The sequence below is a fragment of the Bombina bombina genome, chromosome 5 (assembly GCF_027579735.1).
Source record: "Bombina bombina isolate aBomBom1 chromosome 5, aBomBom1.pri, whole genome shotgun sequence".
Lineage (NCBI taxonomy): Eukaryota > Metazoa > Chordata > Amphibia > Anura > Bombinatoridae > Bombina > Bombina bombina.
The window spans coordinates 1145267781-1145293851 of NC_069503.1; the positions used below are offsets into that span (position 1 = coordinate 1145267781).

Genomic DNA, 26071 nt, shown 5'->3' on the forward strand with positions numbered 1-26071 from the left:
TACCAAATCCCATAGGGCTGGGAACAAGAGAGGCGGTAAACAGTGACATTGCTTCATGATTAAAGAATACAAATAAATAAAATAAGCAAAACAAATACATGAACCTCTGTGTCTCCTGGACACCCTACCCCTTGGTACACTGTCCCTATCCAGTTATTGGAAGAGCCATTGATCTCAATCCTTCCACCCTATACTTCAAATTGGCACTCAGAACGGCAGGTTTCTTTAACTATTCAAGAGTTGCGGAAAATATTTCACTATACACGTAAGTCCTCTTCATCTCCTAGAATCTCACAAATTCCCTCTCTTGTTGAGTGGATTCAGTAGACTATTGAACTTTAATTTGATATTAAGTTCTAATAGGACATTTTGATTGGGGCTTTACCACCCAGTAGTCAGGACAGAGGCTGACACACATACCGTCACCTCCCCTGCTCTTCTCCTGCTTCTGCCTTTTCTTCCTTATCTCTTTTCTTTCTGTAATCTCTTTTCTATTGCTCTAGTCTTCTCATTTCTTTTCCTTTTACTCTACTTGAGTTCTGATAATAATTATATTATTGCTACTTGATTAGTACTTTTTTATTGTCATTATACGTGTCGCTTTGGTTTGTATCATTATTACGATTTAACCCCAGTTTGATGCTCAATTTCTTTTAGCGCACATTTGCCTAAGGAGATCGGCAAAAATAGCCTCTCTATATACCCTACAAAAGCTCTCGGACCCCTCTGGGGTTTCAAATCGACTCTCTCCACATTACCTTGGCCTATAACCTGTACTGCTTGGGAATATATAATGGCTGCTGTACTCTTTATGTGATATGTGCATTGTAAGAAGTTTGAATACTTTTTGTTATGCTATGTTAAAACTTAATAAAGAGAAATAAATAAAAATATATAAAAAACAAATCCAATAGAAGGAAAGCAACGGCCCCAATCAGATTAAAACCTAGAGGCTAATGGATTAGGAGACATAAGGTGTGCAGTAGCTCATCACATGTAGTTGCTGCAGAGGAACAAGATATATGTCAGATTGATTGAGGAGGAACTTTTAAAGGAGAGGTGGTGATAATCCTCTTTAGTTTTCACAGAAAACTTAAAGCAATGCAAGGTAAAAGTCGGTCTGATGGGAGTGAGAGTTCCCGAGCGTGGGAGCAGCATGTGAGATGTCTCAAGGCGGTGCAGGGAAAAAAAGTAATAATGGCAGAAAACTAATTTAGGTCAAGATTCAATTGAAGAGGGCAGTTCAAGGATTATTTGTAGATAAACAAGGAAATATAGGTCCAGGTTGCAAGTGGCGCATTAACATTAAAGCGTGAGGGATAAGGGGTTTGTATTGGCTGTTTGCGCACGTCAGTTTTTTTGCTTGTATTACAAGTTAAAAGTAAACTCGATCACTTTAGTGCAATTGAAGTTAACGAGTGTCGGGTTAGCGCGTTCTCAGAGCTCTGGTTAACTGGTTCTCAAAACAAAAAAGTCACAAAACTAATCAAAAATACATTAAAGAGTACAATTACACTCTTAATAAAACTGATTAATAAAAAAATATTAAAAAAAATATTTCACAAAAAAAGTTATAAAGGCTCAAAGATATGAGATCTCAGGTGTTAGAAACAAAAGTCAGGCAAAGGGCTTTAACATAGAGATACCTATACATATCTAAAGAAGTATATGTGTGTATATATAGATGTTTCTATGTGTGTACATATATAATTATGTATTTATATGTGTGTATATATAGATGTTTCTATGTGTGTACATATATAATTATGTATTTATATGTGTGTATATATAGATGTTTCTATGTGTGTACATATATAATTATGTATTTATATGTGTGTATATATAGATGTTTCTATGTGTGTACATATATAATTATGTATTTATATGTGTGTATATATAGATGTTTCTATGTGTGTACATATATAATTATGTATTTATATGTGTGTATATATAGATGTTTCTATGTGTGTACATATATAATTATGTATTTATATGTGTGTATATATAGATGTTTCTATGTGTGTACATATATAATTATGTATTTATATGTGTGTATATATAGATGTTTATATGTGTGTACATATATAATTATGTATTTATATGTGTGTATATATAGATGTTTCTATGTGTGTACATATATAATTATGTATTTATATGTGTGTATATATAGATGTTTCTATGTGTGTATATATATAATTATGTATTTATATGTGTGTATATATAGATGTTTATATGTGTGTACATATATAATTATGTATTTATATGTGTATATCTGTATTTAAACATATAAAAACATAAATACATATGTACACATATATATCTATACTATAATCGCATTTGTAACACGTCCGTCGCCAGTTGCGCACGCATCCTCAAAGGAATGTTGGCTGCGCGTGCAGCCAAAATAATCCACCTGGATACAGCGAAGCTACATCCCCGTGGATTCTGAAAATGGCAGGGTGCTGAAAGAATCCACCGATTCTTTCACCACCCTGCCATTTTGGAATCCTCCTAGATGCAGCGTAGGTAAACCCGAAGCCTTAAAAAAAACACACACACACAACCGCCTGCACAAAATAACTAAAAAACACGTAACCGCCGGCAAGAAAAAAAACCCCGCAAAAACCCCCACATCGCAATAAACCTATTTAACCTATTAACTCTTAAATCGCCAACTCCCCACATTGCAAGAAACCTAATTAACCTATTAACCCCTAAACCGCCAAACTTCCACATCGCAATAAACATAATTAATATATTAACCCCTATACCGCCAATCCCCCCTCAACGCAAATAACTAATTTACAGCTAGATTACTAGTTTTGCGTTATGATTGAAAAAGCAGTATTATGGCCCATAACGCTTCATTTTACCTAACGCCGATATTACGAGTCTTGTCGGTATAGGTGTACCGCACACTTTTAGCCTGTCACGCAACGTCAGTACCACACTTTTAAAAAAGTCCTTTTTTCAATGGGACTCCCATAGCGCCGGTATTATAAGTTTGACTGGGAGGCCAAAAAGTGAGCGGTACACTCTATAACCACAAGATCCGTAAAGCCATCTAAAGTCAGCAGTTATGAGTTTTACGCTACAAAGCTGTAACATAAAATTCATAACTAAAGTGTTACAAACTACACTAACACCCATAAACTACATATTAACCCCTAAACCGAGGCCCTCCCGCATCACAAACACTATAATAAATTTATTAACCCTAATCTGCCGCTCCCGACATTTCCGCCACTATTAAAATGTATTAACCTATATTCCGCCGCTCCCCGACATCGTCGCCACTATAATAAAGTTATTAACCCCTGAACCACCGCCCTCTCGCATTGCAAACACTATTTAAATATTATTAACCCCTAATCTGCCGTCCGCCCACACCGCCGCTATAATAAACCTATTAATCCCTAAACCGCAAGCCCCCCACAACGAGATATACTAATATAAACTATTAGCCCCTAAACCGAAAGTCCCCCACAACAAAATATACTATAATAAACCTATTAACCCCTAAACCGTAAGCCGCCCACAAAGAAATATACTAAAATAAACTATTAACCCCTAAACCTAAACGACCCGCTAACTTTATATTAAAATTATAATTTCCCTATTTTAAATTAAATTATAACTTATCTGTCAAATTATATAAATTAATTTTAAACTAACAATTAAACTATTATAATTATTTAACTAAATTTAAACTAACTACCAATTAAATTAAACTAAACTACACATTAAAAAAATCCTAACACTACTCTAAAAATTACAAAAAGTATCTAATTACAAAAAAAATAACTAAATTACAAAAAACCCCACTAAATTGCGAAAAATAAGAAGCAAATTATCAAAAAATAAAAAGAATTACACCTAATCTAATAGCCCTATCAAAATAAGAAAGCCCCCCCAAAATAAAAAAAAACCTAACCTACAATAAACTACCAATGGCCCTTAAAAGGACCTTTTGTGGGGCATTGCCCCAAATATATCAGCTCTTTTACCTGTAAAAAAAATACAAACAACCCCCCTAACAGTAAAACCCACCACCCCCACAACCAACCGCCCCAAATAAAATAACTATCTAAAAAAAAACTAAGTTAACCATTGCCCTGAAAAGGGCATTTGTATAGGCATTGCCCTTAAAAGAGTATTTAGCTCTTTTACATGCCTAGACCCTAAACTAAAAATAAAAACCACCCAAAAAACCCTTAAAAAACCTAACACTAACCCCTGACGATCTACTTACAGTTTTTGAAGTCCCACTTTGAGCTGCTAAAATCCTATTGACTGATCCAATCAGCCAATAGGATTGAGCTCTCATCCTATTGGCTGTTCCAATCAGCCAATAATATTGAGCTCTCATTCTATTGGCTGATTGCAACAGCCAATATGATGAGAGCTCAATTCTATTGGCTGATTGGATCAGCCAATAGGATTTTGGCAGCTCTAATTCCTATTGGCTGTTCCAATCAGCCAATAGAAAGAGAACTCAATCCTATTGGCTGATTGGAACAGCCAATAGGATGAGAGCTCAATCCTATTGGCTGATTGGATCAGTCAATAGGATTTTAGCAGCTGTAATTCCTATTGGCTGATTGAAATCTTTCAGCCAATAGGAATGCAAGGGACGCCATCTTGGACTTCACTTGCATTGAAGTTCCAGTTTACAGTGGTGACCGTATGAAGAGGATGCTCTGTGCTGGATGTCTTTAGGATGGACCCGCTCCGCGCCGGATGGATGAAGATAGAAAATGCCGTCTGGATGAAGACTTCTTGCCTTCTGGATGAGGACTTTGCCGGCTGGATGAAGATCGAAGAGGCCGTCTGGATGAAGACTTCTTGCCGCATGGATGATGACTTTGCCGGCTGGATGGATCCTTCAAGCGGGACTTCAAGAACTGTAAGTGGATCGTCGGGGGTTGGTGTTAGTTTTTTTTTGGGTGGGTTTTATTTTTAGTTTAGGGTCTGGGCATGTAAAAGAGCTAAATGCCCTTTTAAATGCCCTTTTTAGGCTTAGGTTTTTTTAGATAGGTTTTTTTATTTTGGGGGGTTGGTTGTGGGGGTGGTGGGTTTTACTGTTGGGGGGAGTGTTTGTATTTTTTTTACAGTTAAAATAGCTGATATCTTTGGGGAAATGCCCCACAAAAAGGCCCTTTTCAGGGCCATTGGTACTTTATTGTAGGCTAGGGTTTTTTTTATTTTGGGGGGCTGTTTTATTTTGATAGAGCTATTAGATTAGTTGTAATTATTTTTTATTTTTGATAATTTGTTTCTAATTTTTTGTAATTTAGTGTTTGTTTTTTTATGTAATTTAGTTATTTTTATTTTTTAGTAATTTTAGTGTTTATTTTTTTTTGTAATGTTAGGTTTTAGTGTAAGGCAGGTTAGGTTTTATTTCACAGGTACGTTTGTATTTATTTTAACTAGGTAGTTAGTAAATAGCTCATACCTATTTTAAACTAAATACAAACTTACCTGTGAAATAAAACCTAAGCTAGCTACAATATAACTAATAGTTAGTAAATAGTCTACCTAGTTAAAATAATTACAAACTTAATAGGTTTTATTTCACAGGAAAGTTTGTATTTAGTTTAAAATAGGTATTATTTGATTAATAATTGTAACTTTAGTTTAGCTGTATTTTAATTATGTTAAAGTTAGGGGGTGTTAGGCTTAGGGTTACGTTAGAGTTAGTGTAAGGTTTAGTGGTTAATGGATTTATTTAGTGGTAGTGATGTGGGAGGCCAGAGGTTTAGGGGTTAATAACTTTAGTTTAGTGGCGGCGACATCGGGAGTGGCAAATTAGGGGTTAATAGTTTTATGTAGATGGCGGCGATGTTGGGGGTGGCAGATTAGGGGTTAATAACATTATGTAGGGGGCGGCGATGTTAGGGGAGGCAGATTAGGCATTAATAACTGTATGAAAGTGGCGGCGATGTTGGGGGTGGCAGATTAGGGGTATTTAGACACAGGGTTTATGTTAGGGTGTTAGGTTTAAACATTTGTTTTATTTTCCCCATAGACATCAATGGGGCTGCGTTACGGAGCTTTTCATTCCGCGATCGCAGGTATTAGACATTTTTTTTTGCCGGCTCTCCCCATTGATGTCTATGGGGAAATCGTGCACGAGCACGTAACAGCAGCGCTTGATTTTGGTGCGATATGGAGCTCAATGCAACCATATTGCCCGCACAAGCCTGCATTTTTAAAACTCATAATACCAGTGCTATAAGGAGGTGAAATAAAGCCACTTTTGTGGCGGTCGTTAAAATCCCTATAGCGCTCAAAACTCGTAATCTAGCTGTTAATTACTAAGCCCCCTAACCTAACACCCCCTAAATTAACTAAATTACTACTAAATTACACTTCAAATAAAAAATCCTAACATTAAATTACAAAAAATAAAAAAGTCTAACATTACAGAACAAAATAAAAAAATTATACCTAATCCCTATGAAAATAAAAAGCCTTCCCAAAATAAAAACACCCCCTAATCTAAACTACCAATAGCCCTTAAAAGGGCCTTTTTGTAGGGCATTGCACTAAGTTAAACATCTCTTTTACATATAAAAATTACTAAATCCCCTAACAGTAAAATCCCCCACCCACCAAACGCCCCAAAATAAAAAAAACTAACACTAAAAAAACCTAAACTACCCATTGCCCCTAAAGGGGCATTTGTATGGGCATTGCCCTTAAAAGGGCATTCAGCTCTTTTACTTCCCTTAAATGGGCAATCAGCTCTTTTACTTCCGTTAAATGGGCAATCAGCTCTTTTACTTCCCTTAAATGGGCAATCAGCTCTTTTACTTCCCTTAAATGGTCAATCAGCTCTTTTACTTCCCTTAAATGGGCAATCAGCTCTTTTATTTCCCTTAAATGGGCAATCAGCTCTTTTACTTCCCTTAAATGGGCAATCAGCTCTTTTACTTCCCTTAAATGGGCAATCAGCTCTTTTACTTCCCTTAAATGGGCATTCAGCTCTTTTACTTCCCTTAAATGGGCATTCAGCTCTTTTACTTCCCTTAAATGGGCAATCAGCTCTTTTACTTCCCTTAAATGGGCATTCAGCTCTTTTACTTCCCTTAAATGGGCATTCAGCTCTTTTACTTCCCTTAAATGGGCAATCAGCTCTTTTACTTCCCTTAAATGGGCATTCAGCTCTTTTACTTATCTTAAATGGGCATTCAGCTCTTTTACTTCCCTTAAATGGGCATTCAGCTCTTTTACTTCCCTTAAATGGGCAATCAGCTCTTTTACTTCCCTTAAATGGGCAATCAGCTCTTTTACTTCCCTTAAATGGGCAATCAGCTCTTTTACTTCCCTTAAATGGGCAATCAGCTCTTTTACTTCCCTTAAATGGGCAATCAGCTCTTTTACTTCCCTTAAATGGGCATTCAGCTCTTTTACTTCCCTTAAATGGGCAATCAGCTCTTTTACTTCCCTTAAATGGGCAATCAGCTCTTTTACTTCCCTTAAATGGGCAATCAGCTCTTTTACTTCCCTTAAATGGACATTCAGCTCTTTTACTTCCCTTAAATGGGCAATCAGCTCTTTTACTTCCCTTAAATGGGCATTCAGCTCTTTTACTTCCCTTAAATGGGCATTCAGCTCTTTTACTTCCCTTAAATGGGCATTCAGCTCTTTTACTTCCCTTAAATGGGCATTCAGCTCTTTTACTTACCTTAAATGGGCATTCAGCTCTTTTACTTCCCTTAAATGGGCATTCAGCTCTTTTACTTCCCTTAAATGGGCAATCAGCTCTTTTACTTCCCTTAAATGGGCAATCAGCTCTTTTACTTCCCTTAAATGGGCAATCAGCTCTTTTACTTCCCTTAAATGGGCATTCAGCTCTTTTACTTCCCTTAAATGGGCATTCAGCTCTTTTACTTCCCTTAAATGGGCAATCAGCTCTTTTACTTCCCTTAAATGGGCATTCAGCTCTTTTACTTCCCTTAAATGGGCATTCAGCTCTTTTACTTCCCTTAAATGGGCAATCAGCTCTTTTACTTCCCTTAAATGGGCAATCAGCTCTTTTACTTCCCTTAAATGGGCATTCAGCTCTTTTACTTCCCTTAAATGGGCATTCAGCTCTTTTACTTCCCTTAAATGGGCATTCAGCTCTTTTACTTCCCTTAAATGGGCAATCAGCTCTTTTACTTCCCTTAAATGGGCATTCAGCTCTTTTACTTCCCTTAAATGGGCATTCAGCTCTTTTACTTCCCTTAAATGGGCATTCAGCTCTTTTACTTCCCTTAAATGGGCAATCAGCTCTTTTTCAAGCCCTATAAATCCCTAATCTTTAAAAAAATAAAAATAAAATAAAAAATCCTAAAACTAAGCCCCAGCGGCAGCGGTCCTCTTCATGCAATCGTCCATCGCACCCTGAAGATTGAATGCAAGGTACCCCATATTTATTGGAGTACCTTGCATTCCTATTGGCTGAAATTTGATTTGACAGGTTAGGTTTTTTTATTTTGGAGGGTTTGGTGGGTGGGGGGTTTTGCTGTTGGGGGAAGATTTAGTGATTTTAAAATGTAAAAGAGCTGTTTAACTTAGTGCAATGCCCTACAAAAGTCCCTTTTAAGGACTATTGGTAGTTTAGTATTAGATTAGGGGGTGTTTTCATTTTGGGGGGGGGATTTTTTATTTTTATTGGGGTATTAGTTTAGGTTTAAATTTTTTATTTTAGATAGCTTTGTTTATTTTTTCTGTAATTTTACTTGGTTTATTTTGTGTAACTTTAGCTTGGGGGGGGTGTATTTTTTAAACATAGACTACCCTCTGGGCAGGCTTATATATATAAGTGCATTGGAGCCCTTTGCAATTAAGTAGATGAAAACAAGTAAAAACATATTTATGCACTATTCATATTTAATAAAGTGTTATACTGTGTATGTACTGTAACTATTTCACATTCCAATGTTCTTCCCATTGCAGAATATAAGTATTTATATACAGATATTCCTATATATCTGTTTATATAGAGTATAATCATCTATATGTGTATATATATATATATATATATATATATATATATATATATATATATATATATATATGTATATATATATATATAAAGCGATGTGGAAATGGCACACTTCACATCAGCAATCACCTGGTGCACTGCTAAATAAACATGCAGAAACGGGAGTGAAGAATCCAAACGGATGGGTTCCATATCCAGAAAAAACTTCACAAAGCAGGCACATCAGGAATTTTGTAATCCGTTTAATGTGTAAACAACCAAATGTTTCAGCCCTCACATGGGCTTGTCAATGGTAATCGTAAGCCAGGATGGACATAACACACACTACTACCCTCCACCTCTAAATACCCACCTCCCTTAAGTCTCAGCCAATCAGTACGCCCAAGCGGCACCCACCCACATGTAACGTGCAGCCAAAAACAGCTGCAAAGGAAGCGCCGTCAGGATGCGTCACACAGGAACGGGTCAGCCGACTCCACCCCTAGCGTGACACGCATAGACCAAATGGCCAATGATCATGGCGCATAGCTATGTATTACGAGCGGACACGAAGGATGTGGGCGGTGCCACAAATAGCGAACACTGACAGGAAAATAAAGCACCTAACGTGACAGCATATAAACACCCAACAAAACAAAAGTGTAATAAAGGGGAACAAAATTGCAAGGGCACATTAGACATAATAGAGCAAATCTAAGTCAGTGAGTAACACCATCTATACACTAAGGTATCAAGGTGAAAACACACAGTGTCAGAATCTATAAGTCCACGGGGGTAACCGTGTCAAGGTTAAATATCCAACGAGCTTCCAGTCGCAGTAGTCTCTGTCCTCTGTCACCACCTCTGTTAGAGCGGGGTACATGGTCGATCAAGATTGTACGAAGTGAAGAAATTGGGTGTCCAGCATTTAAAAAATGGCGTGCTACCGGCTGGTCTGATTGCCCTTTGTCTAGTGCCTGCCGTATAGCAGACTTATGGTTGGCAAATCTTTCCCTGAAGGATGTCACCGTCTTTCCAATATAGTACATGGGTGTACACTCCACACCCCCCTATTCAAGAAAGATACTGATAGGAATTCCACACTCCACTACAGCAGTTTTCACCCTAAGTTCCAGAAGGATGGGGTAAGTTCCTTGCAGCTCCTGCGGGTGGTCCACAATAATACGGATAACACACGCAAAGTATCACAGCTTGAAGAGATGTCCCAAAGATTTCTTACACGGGGGTATCCATTGTCTCTGATTGAACGACAACGTCAGAAAGCGAGTGAGTGGACACAGGATACAGTGATCTCTAGGAAGATTACTACTGAAACCCCTGATCGATTACATTTTCTCACCACCTATACACCTGGCTCTGAGCTGATGAGTACTACCATCAAGAAAAACTGGCTGATGTTGTCCAAGGACTCTAGTCTACCTTTTCCAGATGCTCCTACACCACGGATGGTGTATAGGAGAGCTAGTAATCTACGAGATTTACTAGTATTAAACGATCCAGTACATTGTTATGCAAGTCAAAGTTGGCTACCCAAAGTTAAGCCGGGATGTTACAGATGTGGTAATTGCGTGACATGCAATAGCCTCATCACTGGGAATTCGTTCCAGCACCCGCATACTAATAAGCGGTTTAGGATCAACCACAGGCTAGCATGTACGTCTGACTTTGTCATTTATGCCATTATCTGTCCGTGCTCCATGTACTATATTGGAAAGACAGTGACATCCTTCAGGGAAAGATTTGTCAACCATAAGTCTGCTATACGGCAGGCACTAGACAAAGGGCGATCAGACCAGCCGGTAGCACGCCATTTTTTAAATGCCGGACACCCAATTTCTTCACTTCGTACTATCTTGATCGACCATGTACCCCGCTCTAACAGAGGTGGTGACAGAGGACAGAGACTACTGCGACTGGAAGATTGTTGGATATTTAACCTTGACACGGTTACCCCCCGTGGACTTAACACGAACATTGACTTTGGCTGCTGCTATAAGACCAGATGAAATATCCTTCTGGTCTGATTGTCAGATGATGTTGCTTATTCCCCCTTTAATAGTGTGGACAACTTTGGTCCCTTTGCATAGATTCTATGTATTTATAATACTTGCTATGTATCTGCACTTATCCTTATGATATGTGGGAGTTTGATTCTGACACTGTGGCCTAGATTTGGAGTTTGGCGGTAAAAGGGCTGTTAACGCTCCGCGGGCTTTTTTCTGGCCGCACCATAAAATTAACTCTGGTATCGAGAGTTCAAACAAATGCTGCGTTAGGCTCCAAAAAAGGAGCGTAGAGCATTTTTACCGCAAATGCAACTCTCGATACCAGAGTTGCTTACGGACGCGGCCAGCCTCAAAAACGTGCTCGTGCACGATTCCCCCATAGGAAACAATGGGACTGTTTGAGCTGAAAAAAACCTAACACCTGCAAAAAAGCAGCGTTCAGCTCCTAACGCAGCCCCATTGTTTCCTATTGGGAAACACTTCCTACGTCTGCACCTAACACTCTAACATGTACCCCGAGTCTAAACGCCCCTAACCTTACACTTATTAACCCCTAATCTACCGCCCCCGCTATCGCTGACCCCTGCATATTATTATTAACCCCTAATCTGCCGCTCCGTAAACCGCCGCAACCTACGTTATCCCTATGTACCCCTAATCTGCTGCCCTAACATCGCCGACCCCTATATTATATTTATTAACCCCTAATCTGCCCCCCTCAACGTCGCCGACACCTGCCTACACTTATTAACCCCTAATCTGCCGAGCGGACCTGAGCGCTACTATAATAAAGTTATTAACCCCTAATCCGCCTCACTAACCCTATCATAAATAGTATTAACCCCTAATCTGCCCTCCCTAACATCGCCGACACCTAACTTCAATTATTAACCCCTAATCTGACGACCGGAGCTCACCGCTATTCTAATAAATTGATTAACCCCTAAAGCTAAGTCTCACCCTAACACTAACACCCCCCTAACTTAAATATAATTTACATCTAACAAAATAAATTAACTCTTATTAAATAAATTATTCCTATTTAAAGATAAATACTTACCTGTAAAATAAATCCTAATATAGCTACAATATAAATTATAATTATATTATAGCTATTTTAGGATTAATATTTATTTTACAGGCAACTTGTTATTTATTTTAACTAGGTACAATAGCTATTAAATAGTTACCTAGTTAAAATAATAACAAATTTACCTGTAAAATAAATCCTAACCTAAGATATAATTAAACCTAACACTACCCTATCAATAAAATAATTAAATAAACTACCTACAATTACCTACAATTAATTAAACACAATTCCTACAAATAAATACAATTACATAAACTAGCTAAAGTACAAAAAATAAAAAAGAACTAAGTTACAAAAAATAAAAAAATATTTACAAACATAAGAAAAATATTACAACAATTTTAAACTAATTACACCTACTCTAAGCCCCCTAATAAAATAACAAAGCCCCCCAAAATAAAAAAATTCCCTACCCTATTCTAAATTAAAAAAGTTACAAGCTCTTTTACCTTACCAGCCCTGAACAGGGCCCTTTGCGGGGCATGCCCCAAGAATTTCAGCTCTTTTGCCTGTAAAAGAATAAATACAATACCCCCCCCAACATTACAACCCACCACCCACATACCCCTAATCTAACCCAAACCCCCCTTAAATAAACCTAACACTAAGCCCCTGAAGATCTTCCTACCTTGTCTTCACCTCAACAGGTATCACCGATCCGTCCTGGCTCCAACATCTTCATCCAACCCAAGCGGGGGTTGGCGATCCATCATCCGGTGCTGAAGAGGTCCAGAAGAGGCTCCAAAGTCTTCCTCCTATCCGGCAAGAAGAGGACATCCGGACCGGCAAACATCTTCTCCAAGCGGCATCTTCGATCTTCTTCCATCCGGTGCGGAGCGGGTCCATCTTGAAGCAGGCGACGCGGATCCATCCTCTTCTTCCGTTGTCTCCCGACTAATGACGGTTCCTTTAAGGGACGTCATCCAAGATGGCGTCCCTCGAATTCCGATTGGCTGATAGGATTCTATCAGCCAATCGGAATTAAGGTAGGAATTTTCTGATTGGCTGATGGAATCAGCCAATCAGAATCAAGTTCAATCCGATTGGCTGATCCAATCAGCCAATCAGATTGAGCTCGCATTCTATTGGCTGTTCCGATCAGCCAATAGAATGCGAGCTCAATCTGATTGGTTTATTTAAGGGGGGGTTTGGGTTAGATTAGGGGTATGTGGGTGGTGGGTTGTAATGTTGGGGGGGGGTATTGTATTTATTCTTTTACAGGCAAAAGAGCTGAAATTCTTGGGGCATGCCCCGCAAAGGGCCCTGTTCAGGGCTGGTAAGGTAAAAGAGCTTGTAACTTTTTTAATTTAGAATAGGGTAGGGAATTTTTTATTTTGGGGGGCTTTGTTATTTTATTAGGGGGCTTAGAGTAGGTGTAATTAGTTTAAAATTGTTGTAATATTTTTCTTATGTTTGTAAATATTTTTTTATTTTTTGTAACTTAGTTCTTTTTTATTTTTTGTACTTTAGCTAGTTTATGTAATTGTATTTATTTGTAGGAATTGTGTTTAATTAATTTATTGATAGTGTAGTGTTAGGTTAATTGTAGGTAATTGTAGGTAGTTTATTTAATTATTTTATTGATAGGGTAGTGTTAGGTTTAATTATATCTTAGGTTAGGATTTATTTTACAGGTAAATTTGTTATTATTTTAACTAGGTAACTATTTAATAGCTATTGTACCTAGTTAAAATAAATACCAAGTTGGCTGTAAAATAAATATTAATCCTAAAATAGCTATAATATAATTATAATTTATATTGTAGCTATATTAGGATTTATTTTACAGGTAAGTATTTATCTTTAAATAGGAATAATTTATTTAATAAGAGTTAATTTATTTCGTTAGATATAAATTATATTTAAGTTAGGGGGGTGTTAGTGTTAGGGTTAGACTTAGCTTTAGGGGTTAATCAATTTATTAGAATAGCTGTGAGCTCCGGTCGGCAGATTAGGGGTTAATAATTGAAGTTAGGTGTCGGCGATGTTAGGGAGGGCAGATTAGGGGGTTAATACTATTTATTATAGGGTTAGTGAGGCGGGTTAGGGGTTAATAACTTTATTATAGTAGCGCTCAGGTCCGCTCGGCAGATTAGGGGTTAATAAGTGTAGGCAGGTGTCGGCGACATTGAGGGGGGCAGATTAGGGGTTAATAAATATAATATAGGGGTCGGCGGTGTTAGGGGTAGCAGATTAGGGGTACATAGGGATAACGTAGGTGGCGGCGCTTTGCGGTCGGAAGATTAGGGGTTAATTATTTTAAGTAGCTGGCGGCGACGTTGTGGGGGGCAGGTTAGGGGTTAATAAATGTAATACAGGGGTCGGCGGGGTTAGGGGCAGCAGATTAGGGGTACATAAGTATAACGTAGGTGGCGGTCGGCAGATTAGGGGTTAAAAAATTTTAATCGAGTGGCGGCGATGTGGGGGGGAGCTCGGTTTAGGGGTACATAGGTAGTTTATGGGTGTTAGTGTACTTTAGGGTACAGTAGTTAAGAGCTTTATGAACCGGCGTTAGCCAGAAAGCTCTTAACTCCTGCTATTTTCAGGCGGCTGGAATTTTGTCGTTAGAGCTCTAACGCTCACTTCAGAAACGACTCTAAATACCGGCGTTAGAAAGATCCCATTGAAAAGATAGGATACGCAAATGGCGTAGGGGGATCTGCGGTATGGAAAAGTCGCGGCTGAAAAGTGAGCGTTAGACCCTTTAATCACTGACTCCAAATACCAGCGGGCGGCCAAAACCAGCGTTAGGAGCCTCTAAAGCTGGTTTTGACGGCTACCGCCGAGCTCCAAATCTAGGCCTGTGTGTTTTCACCTTGATACCTTAGGGCAGTGATTTGCAACCTTTTTTTTGCCGTGGCACACTTTTTTACATTAAAAATCCTGTGGCACACCACCATCCCAAAATTTTACAAAATCACACATTGTAGCCTAATACAGGATATATATATACAGTATATATATATAAATATATATATATATATATATATATATATATATATATATACACACACACTGTACTGTGCTGTCATGCCATGCCTCCTACAAACTATACATGACATATTGACATTCATTCACAAACACTGTTGTAAGTCTGCCGCGGCACATCTGAGGATCTCTCATGGCACACTAGTGTGCCACGGCACACTGGTTGAAAAACACTGCCTTAGGGTATAGATGGTGTTACTCACTGACTTAGATTTGCTCTATTATGTCTAATGTGCCCTTGCAATTTTGTTACCCTTTATTACACTTTTGTTTTGTTGGGTGTTTATATGCTGTCACGTTAGGTGCTTTATTTTCCTGTCAGTGTTCGCTATTTGTGGCACCGCCCACATCCTTCATGTCCGCTCATAATACATAGCTATGCGCCATGATCATTGGCCATTTGGTCTATGCGTGTCACGCTAGGGGTGGAGTCGGCTGACCCGTTCCTGTGTGACGCATCCTGACGGCGCTTCCTTTGCAGCTGTTTTTGGCTGCACGTTACATGTGGGTGTGTGCCGCTTGGGCGTACTGATTGGCTAAGACTTAAGGGAGGTGGGTATTTAGACATGGAGGGTAGTAGTGTGTGTTATGTCCATCCTGGCTTACAATTACCATTGACAAAAGCCCATGTGAGGGCTGAAACATTTGGTTGTTTACACATTAAACGGATTACAAAATTCCTGATGTGCCTGCTTTGTGAAGTTTTTTCTGGATACGGAACCCATCCGTTTGGATTCTTCACTCTTGTATATATATATATATATATATATATATATATATATATATATATATATATATATAAATATGTATAGATATATATTGTACCAAAATACCATCATATATAGAGAGAAATATGTATTTATGAATAAATAGAACATATTCTTCTATGTGAAGAACATTGGAATGTGAAATATTCATATTTTCATGTCGGTTTATCAAACTTGAGAATATGCACGCACTAGTAGGGTGGTACACTTTTTTCCACCACTTTATTTGCGAAAACTGTTTACTTTCAACTCATAATACGGGCGGAAGCCGACGCACACAAAAAGTTTACTTCTTGTGCAAATAACGCTCCAGTGGGAGCATCAAAATATCTAGCCCATAGTTAGGTTTAAGGTTGCTGGTAAATTTGTTGATTAGGATCAATATTTTAAACTGGATTCATATGGGGAGACAATGTAAGGACTGGAAGAGCTGGGCCATATCCAAGGCAGAACCATTGGTGATAGATTGGAGGTGTAGAGTCAGAAGTTGTTACGGTCACTTAGAAGTATGTTGCAGTGGTCAATAGAAGACAAAATGAGTGAGTGAATATTAATTTGGAAGTGTGTTGCATAAGGAAAGGGGAGATGTGTATGTGCCACAGCAGGATTTGGCATTGTGGGCTAGATTACTAGTGGAGCGGTAAAGTTCACTATAGTGGCCGCACTAACTTCCGTGAGTATTACAAGTTAAAAGTAAACTTGTTCCCTTAAGAGCAAGCTAAATTTGCGCTTGTCGAGTTAGCGCAAGTGGAGACCTAGCACAAAGTGTAAGAGTAAAAACAAATGTGCACCAAGCACAACATAAATACATTAAAATAAAATGTTACACTAATACATATACTAGCTGATAAAATGTATTCATATAAATAATAATCCAAGGTGTATGAATGGTAAGGGCTTTAATGTATTTATTTATGTCTAAACCAGTGGTGGCTGGCCCATTGGGGCAGTTAGGGCAGTGCCCCTCCAAATGTCCTCAAATGTTTTATTATTAATATAATTATGATGATGATGTGTTTCTTATTATTTATTTTTTTTTAGGCAGCAAAATTTTATTTTAATATTTGTGCTTTTCTAAATGCAATCATGCAACCTTAAAATACCATCTTTCTCTCTACTACCATAATGGGCAAATCTTAAGCTGCCCCATGCAGTAATGTTATTTGTAGACCCTCCTATTCCTGTCCCTTCAATGTAAACTTATCATTAAGACATAGGCAGCTGTAGTACACCGTTCTATATAATGTATCAGGAGAATACTACATCTACCAGCATGCCATAGTAGAAGATGGCCAATCACATCTCAGTAATTTCCTCTCGCCTAGATTTGGAATTTTGCGTTAGCCGTCAAAACCAGCGTTAGAGGCTCCTAACGCTGGTTTTTACCGCCCGCTGGTATTTGGAGTCAGTCATTAAAGGGTCTAACGCTCACTTTGCAGCCGCGACTTTTCCATACCGCAAATCCCCCTACGCCAATTGCGTAGCCTATCTTTTCAATGGGATCTTTCTAACACCGGTATTTAGAGTCTTGGCTGAAGTGAGCGTTAGAAATCTAACGACAAAACTCCAGCTGCAGAAAAAAAACAGGAGTTAAGAGCTTTCTGGGCTAACGCCGGTTCATAAAGCTCTTAACTACTGTGCTCTACAGTACACTAACACCCATAAACTACCTATGTACCCCTAAACCGAGACCCCCCTACATCGCCGCCACTCGATTAAATTTTTTTAACCCCTAATCTGCCGACCGCACACCGCCGCCACCTACGTTATACTTATGTACCCCTAATCTGCTGCCCCTAACATCGCCAACCCCTATATTATATTTATTAACCCCTAATCTGCCCCCCACAACGTCGCCGCTAGCTACCTACAATAATTAACCCCTAATCTGCCAACCGGACCTCACCGCTACTATAATAAAGTTATTAACCCCTAATCCGCCTCACTCCCGCCTCAATAACCCTATAAGAAATAGTATTAACCCCTAATCTGCCCTCCCTAACATCGCCGACACCTAACTTCAATTATTAACCCCTAATCTGCCGACCGGACCTTGCCGCTACTCTAATAAATGTATTAACCCCTAAAGCTAAGTCTAACCCTAACACTAACACCCCCCTAAGTTAAATATAATTTAAATCTAAAGAAAAAAAACTAACTCTTATTAAATAAATTATTCCTATTTAAAGCTAAATACTTACCTGTAAAATAAACCCTAATATAGCTACAATATAACGAATAATTATATTGTAGCTATTTTAGGATTAATATTTATTTTACAGGCAACTTTGTAATTATTTTAACAAGGTACAATAGCTATTAAATAGTTAAGAACTATTTAATAGCTACCTAGTTAAAATAATTACAAAATTACCTGTAAAATAAAATCTAACCTAAGTTACAATTAAACCTAACACTACACTATCAATAAATTAATTAAATACAATACCTACAAATAACTACAATTAAATAAACTAACTAAAGTAGAAAAAATATAAAATAACAAAGTTACAAAAAATAAAAAAATATTTACAAACATTAGAAAAATATTACAACAATTTTAAACTAATTACACCTACTCTAAGCCCCCTAATAAAATAACAAAGCCCCCCAAAATAAAAAAATGCCCTACCCTATTCTAAAATTAAAATAGAAAAGCTCTTTTACCTTACCAGCCCTGAAAAGGGCCATTTGCGGGGCATGCCCCAAATAATTCAGCTCTTTTGCCTGTAAAAAAAACACATACAATACCCCCCCCAACATTACAACCCACCACCCACATACCCCTAATCTAACCCAAACCCCCCTTAAATAAACCTAACACTAAGCCCCTGAAGATCTCCCTACCTTGTATTCACCACACCGGGTTCACCGATCGGTCCAGAAGAGCCTCCGATGTCTTCATCCAAGCCCAAGCGGGGGCTGAAGAGTGACGTCCATCCTCCGGCTGAAGTCTAGATCCAATCGGCAAATGAAGAAGTCCATCTTCGGGAAGAAATCTTCATCCTATCCGGGCAGAAGAGGACATCTGGACCGGCAAACATCTTCATCCAAGCCGCATCTTCTATGTTCTTCCATCCGATGACGAGCGGCTGATCTTGAAGACCTCCGGCGTGGATCCATCCTCTTCGTTCGACGTCCAACTGAAGAATGAAGGTTCCTTTAAGGGACGTCATCCAAGATGGCGTCCCTCGAATTCCGATTGGCTGATAGAATGCAAGCTCAATCTGATTGGCTGATCCAATCAGCCAATCGGATTGAACTTGAATCTGATTGGCTGATTCCACCTTAATTTTCCTACCTTAATTCCGATTGGCTGATAGAATCCTATCAGCCAATCGGAATTCGAGGGACGCCATCTTGGATGACGTCCCTTAAAGGAACCTTCATTCTTCAGTTGGACGTTGAACGAAGAGGATGGATCTGCGCCGGAGGTCTTCAAGATCAGCTGCTCGTTATCGGATGGAAGAACATAGAAGATGCGGCTTGGATGAAGATGTTTGCCGGTCCGGATGTCCTCTTCTGCCCGGATAAAATGAAGATTTCTTCCCGAAGATGGACTTCTTCATTTGCCGCTTAGATCAAGACTTCAGCCGGAGGATGGACGTCACTCTTCAGCCCCCGCTTGGGCTTGGATGAAGACATCGGAGGCTCTTCTGGACCGATCGGTGAACCCGGTGTGGTGAATACAAGGTAGGGAGATCTTCAGGGGCTTAGTGTTAGGTTTATTTAAGGGGGGTTTGGGTTAGATTAGGGGTATGTGGGTGGTGGGTTTTAATGTTGGGGGGGGGTATTTTTTTTTTTTTTTTTACAGGCAAAAGAGCTGAATTATTTGGGGCATGCCCCGCAAATGGCCCTTTTCAGGGCTGGTAAGGTAAAAGAGCTTTGAACTTTTTTAATTTAGAATAGGGTAGGGCATTTTTTATTTTGGGGGGCTTTGTTATTTTATTAGGGGGCTTAGAGTATGTGTAATTAGTTTAAAATTGTTGTAATATTTTTCTAATGTTTGTAAATATTTTTTTATTTTTTGTAAATTAGTTATTTTTTATTTTTTGTACTTTAGTTAGATTATTTAATTGTATTTATTTGTAGGTATTGTATTTAATTAATTTATTGATAGTGTAGTGTTAGGTTTAATTTTAGATAATTGTAGGTATTGTATTTAAGTAATTTATTGATAGTGTAGTGTTAGGATTTATTTTACAGGCAATTTTGTAATTATTTTAACTAGGTAGCTATTAAATAGTTATTAACTATTTAATAGCTATTGTACCTTGTTAAAATAATTACAAAGTTGCCTGTAAAATAAATATAAATCCTAAAATAGCTACAATATAATTATTCGTTATATTGTAGCTATATTAGGGTTTATTTTACAGGTAAGTATTTAGCTTTAGGGGTTAATACATTTATTAGAGTAGCGGTGAGGTCCGGTCGGCAGATTAGGGGTTAATAATTGAAGTTAGGTGTCGGCAATGTTAGGGAGGACAGATTAGGGGTTAATAATATTTATTATAGGGTTATTGAGGCGGGAGTGAGGCGGATTAGGGGTTAATACATTTATTATAGTAGCGGTGAGGTCCGGTCGGCAGATTAGGGGTTAATAATTGTAGGTAGGTGGAGGCGACGTTGGGGGCAGCAGATTAGGGGTTAATAAATATAATATAGGGGTCGGCGGTGTTAGGGGCAGCAGATTAGGGGTTCATAGGGATAACGTAGGTTGCGGCGGTGTACGGAGCGGCAGATTAGGGGTTAAAAAAATATGCAGGTTTCAGCGATAGTGGGGACGGCAGATTAGGGGTTAATAAGTGTAAGGTAAGGGGTGTTTAGACTCGGGGTACATGTTAGGGTGTTAGGTGCAGACATAGGAAGTGTTTCCCCATAGGAAACAATGGGGCTGCGTTAGGAGCTGAACGCTACTTTTTTGCAGGTGTTAGGTTTTTTTTCGGCTCAAAATGCCCCATTGTTTTCTATGGGGGAATCGTGCACGAGCACGTTTTTGAAGCTGGCCGTGTCCGTAAGCACCACTAGTATTGAGAGTTGCAGTGGCGGTAAATTATGCTATACGCTCCCTTTTTGGAGCCTAACGCAGCCCTTCTGTGAACTCTAAATACCAGCGGTATTTAAAAGGTGCGGCCAGAAAAAAGCACGCGTAGCTAACGCACCCCTTTGGCCGCAAAACTCCAAATCTAGGCCTCTGTCTCTAAACCTGTGTGCTGTGAAATGGAGATTCCTTTTTGAGATACAAATACACAAGTTAGTCAAGTGTTATATTCTCCCTCTATTCATGTAATGATTTATTCAAGTTACGCAAGATTCAAAGGTTACTAAACAGTTTGCCAAAGTTAGTCATTGCTAATATTTAAAAAGAGAATATATTTCTTAGAAAGTGAATAGCTAATATGTTATTAAATCTAGTAAACGTGCTCTGAAAACTGCTGTATAATTTTTAGATTATTAAAGCAAATCAAATATAACTTTCCTTTCAATATTTTATGTTTAACTGAAAGTATCTTAACCCTTTAGAAATCAGAGAGGACTGAGATTCATTGCTTTGCAAAATGTTGCAGCATTCAATGAAAGACAAGATATTAAAGCAACACGTAAGTTGCTAAACGTCTCTGATGGCATCAGAACAAGACTCCCATAGGTGACTATGGAAACGCTCTTGTGAGCACAACGCTTCCTAGCAATATGAACGCAAGCTCGATTTACTTGTAATACCAGTGCACATTATCGTGTGCTGGTATTACAAAGTGGAGCGCTAATATTGTTTGCTCACAAGTAATATTTAGCTCTCCACTTGTAATCTAGCCCAAATTGTTTGTGATTGGATTTAGAGTCGATAGTGCCAAACTGCATCTTGCAGGGAGGGCGGATCGAACACTGCAGCCACAGACTATTTACTATTTTTTTTGTACATTAATCAATGCGAAAATTAACTTTTAAACCCCGGAGCAATTGTATACATAGGGGCCGATTTATTAAGGGCTGGATGGCCCCTGATGCCCCTGTTTTCGCATGAGCCTTCAAGCTCACCGGAAACAGCAGTTATGAAGCAGCGGTCTTAAGACCTCTGCTCCTTAATTGGTCCGCTGCCTCTGAGGCTGCAGACATCAATCTGCCCGATCCTATACAATTGGGTTGATTGACACCCCCTGATAGCAGCCATGGATCTGCAGGGGGTGGCATTGCACAAGCAGTTCACTAGAACTGCTTGTGCAATGTTAAATGCAGACACACCGTATGCTGTCAGCATTTACAGATGTCTGATGGACATGATCATTTAGCGATGTCTGATGGACCTGATCATTTAGCGATGTCTGGCGGACATGATCATTTAGGAATGTCTGATGGACATAATCATTTAGCGATGTCTGATGGACATGATCATTTAGCTATGTCTGATGGACATGATCATTTAGCGATGTCTGATGGACATGATCATTTAGCGATGTCTGATGGACATGATCATTTAGCGATGTCTGATGGACATGATCATTTAGCGATGTCTGATGGACATGATCATTTAGCGATGTCTGATGTACATGATCATTTAGCGATGTCTGATGGACCTGATCATTTAGCGATGTCTGGCGGACATGATTATTTAGCGATGTCTGATGGACATGATCATTTAGCGATGTCTGATGGACATGATCATTTAGCGATGTCTGATGGACATGATCATTTAGCGATGTCTGGCGGACCTGATCATTTAGCGATGTCTGGCGGACATGATCATTTAGCGATGTCTGATGGACCTGATCATTTAGAGATGTCTGATGGACATGATCATTTAGCGATGTCTGGCGGACATGATCATTTAGTGATGTCTGGCGGACATGATATGCTACAGCGTATCATGTCTGCCAGACTTTGATAAATCGGCCCAGATGTATGTAATAATTACATGAGTATTGTTTTCTATAAACTGTAATGCAGGGAAGAGTGACACAGTCATTTTAAACTGCTCTCTATAAAAGTAAGTTCATGTTTTTAATATTATTATTATTATTATTCAAGTGTCTAATACAGATAGTTTGCTCAAAATGGAGCCAAATAGTAGTAAAAATAGAATAAATTGTCAGTGCCCTAAGTGTGTGTGTCCAGTTAACTTCTTGAGAGTTTAATTTCCTTCAGTGATTTATTTCTGATTAAATTTCATGAAGGGAATCTTTAATATGATGTCCACTATGTTTTTACTAAATTCTATAACAAATGGACTTAAATAAATGAATAAATGTCAGATTTTTCTATTTAAGCAATGAAAAACAACAGCTTATGGTTATAAAAATGGCCGACTATACTGCTCCAACAACTTAAAACTTCACCAACCGCCACTGGTCTAGATATGTGTATGTGGGTATATGTATGTTTATATATTTGTATCAAGACTATTCAGGGACATTTGTTTCCCTGAATTTTCGTTTGCAGCACTATTCGGTATTCAATTAGTTTAAAATGAAAATAATTCTGAATTTTAGTTAAACATTTACATTTGTTTTAATTAAAATGAATTAAAATGTTCAAAGCTACATGTGAAAAAGTTCACCTGTAGCTTTATATTTACCTTTTGTGCGCTGGAGAGTACGCTAAGCTGATACTCTTCTTGCCAGATCCTCGGCTGCCCTAAAAGGAGGCTTAGGCCTCTATTTATCAAGCTGTCAACCGCAAATATGCTGGAATTCCGCAGCGTATTTGTGGAAAGCCTGATTCGCCTTAGTTATCAAACCCTACAGACCGGCAAAAGTAGAATTTAGTGACGTAACATACGATCCACCGGACTCAGTCTGACACAGATCGATGCTTACGTTCCTCCAGATGTTCCGAACGCAAGTTCGGCACAATCTGACAACTTTTGCTAGTTATCAAACTACTACCAGATACGCTCGCCACTTTTCCAGCCCAGCGTACCTGGTTTTCAATCCGCCGCCCTAGAGGCAGCGGATGCCATAGGAATCAATGGGAGTCTGACAACAGCGAAAGATTATGTTGGCTGCTGCCCGATATCCCATTGATTTCTATGGGAACGTCTACACCTAACACCCTAACATGTACCCCGAGTCTAAACACCTCTAATCTGCCCCCCCTACACCGCCACCACCTACATTATACTTATTAACCCCTAAACCGCCGCTCCCGGAGTCCACCGCCACTCTAATAAACGGATTAACCCCTAAACCGCCGCTCACGGAGCCCACCGCCACTCTAATAAACTGATTAACCCCTAAACCGCTGCTCACGGACCCCGCCGCAACTAAATAAATTGTTTAACCCCTAAACCGCCGCTCCCGGACCCCGCCACAACTAAATAAATTGTTTAACCCCTAAGCCACCGCTCACATATATATTATATATATTAACCCCTAATCTGCCCGCCCCTACACCGCCACCATTATATTAAAGTTATTAACCCCTAAACCTATGTCTAACCCTAACACTCCCTAACTTAAATATAATTTAAATAAATCTAAATAAATTATTCCTATTTAAAACTAAATAATTACCTATAAAATAAACCCTAAACTAGCTACAATATAACTAATAATTACAGTGTAGCTAGCTTAGGGTTTATTTTTATTTTACAGGCAACTTTGTATTTATTTTAACTAGGTAGAATAGTTATTAAATAGTTATTAACTATTTAATAACTTCCTAGCTAAAATAAAGACAAATATACCTGTAAAATAAAACCTGACCTAAGTTACAATTACACCTAACACTACACTATAATTAAATAAATTAACTACAATTAAATACAATTAAATAAAATAAAATAAATAAAATAAAATAAAAGTTTTTTAAACTAATTACACCTAATCTAATCCCCCTAATAAAATAAAAAAGCCCCCCAAAATAATAAAAAGCCCTACCCTAAACTAAATTACAAATAGCCCATAAAAGGTTTTTTTTGCGGGGCATTGCCCCAAAGTAATCAGCTCTTTTACCTGTAAAAAAAAATACAAACAACCCCCCCAACATTAAAACCCACCACCTACACACCCAACCCTACTCTAAAATCCACCCAATACCCCCTTAATAAAACCTAACACTAACCCCTTGAAGATCACCCTACCTTAAGACGTCTTCACCCAACCGGGCCTAAGTCCTCAACGAAGCCGGGCAAAGTCTTCATCCAACCGGGCAGAAGAGGTCCTCCAGACGGGCAGAAGTCTTCATCCAATCCGGGCAATGTAGGTGGCGGTGGACTCCGGGAGCGGCGGTTTAGGGGTTAATAACTTTATTTAGTTGCGGGGGGCTCCGGGAGCGGCGGTTTAGGGGTTAATAACTTTATTTACTTGCGGCGGGGTCCGGGAGCGGCGGTATAGGGGGTAAAACAGTATAGTATAGTGTGGGTGCTTAGTGACAGGGTAGCAAGAAAGCTGTAAAAAGCCGAAGAGCAGCGAGATCGATGACTGTTAGTTAACAACAGTCTGCTGCTCATCGCTCCGTACTTGGTGCGGAGCTTTTTGACAGCTTTTTTGATAATTTTGGAGAGCATATTCAGGTCCGCGGCAGCGATGTTAGGCGAACTTAGGCGAGCGTATTCGGGCCATCAAATGCAGGTAAGTTGACGGCTTGATAACTAGAGGCCTTAATGCGCTCTTCTCCCAGGACCTGCACAAACATTAGTACAGGTACTGGAAGCCGACCGCGCTAAGACTCCGGTATTTATTCATTTTCTTTATTTTTCGTTGGTGCATTAATTCGTATAGTTGTTTCTTCAAAACTAAATGAATTTCCATTTTCTTCATAAATGTTTATTTGTGATGAAACAAATGCACATCCCTAGTATATACATACATATATCCACATATAAACACATATATACACATGTATACATATATCCACATATAAACACTTATATACACATGTATACATATATACACATATAAACACTTATATACACATGTATACATATATACACATATAAACACATATACACATGTATACATATATACAAATATAAACACATATATACACATGTATACATATATACACATATAAACACAGATATACACATGTATACATATATACACATATAAACACATATACACATGTATACACATATAAACACATATATACACATGTATACATATATACACATATAAACACATATATACACATGTATACATATATACACATATAAACACATATATACACGTATACATATATACACATATATACATGTATACATATATACACATATAAACACATA

At 38.5% G+C, this 26071-nt stretch overlaps 1 protein-coding gene across 1 annotated transcript in view; it reads left to right on the forward strand.

Moving 5' to 3' along the window:
• Nucleotides 1-26071, forward strand: part of LOC128661205 (cytochrome P450 2C38) — a 233922-nt gene that overhangs the window by 96957 nt on the left and 110894 nt on the right. The window lies entirely within an intron of this gene.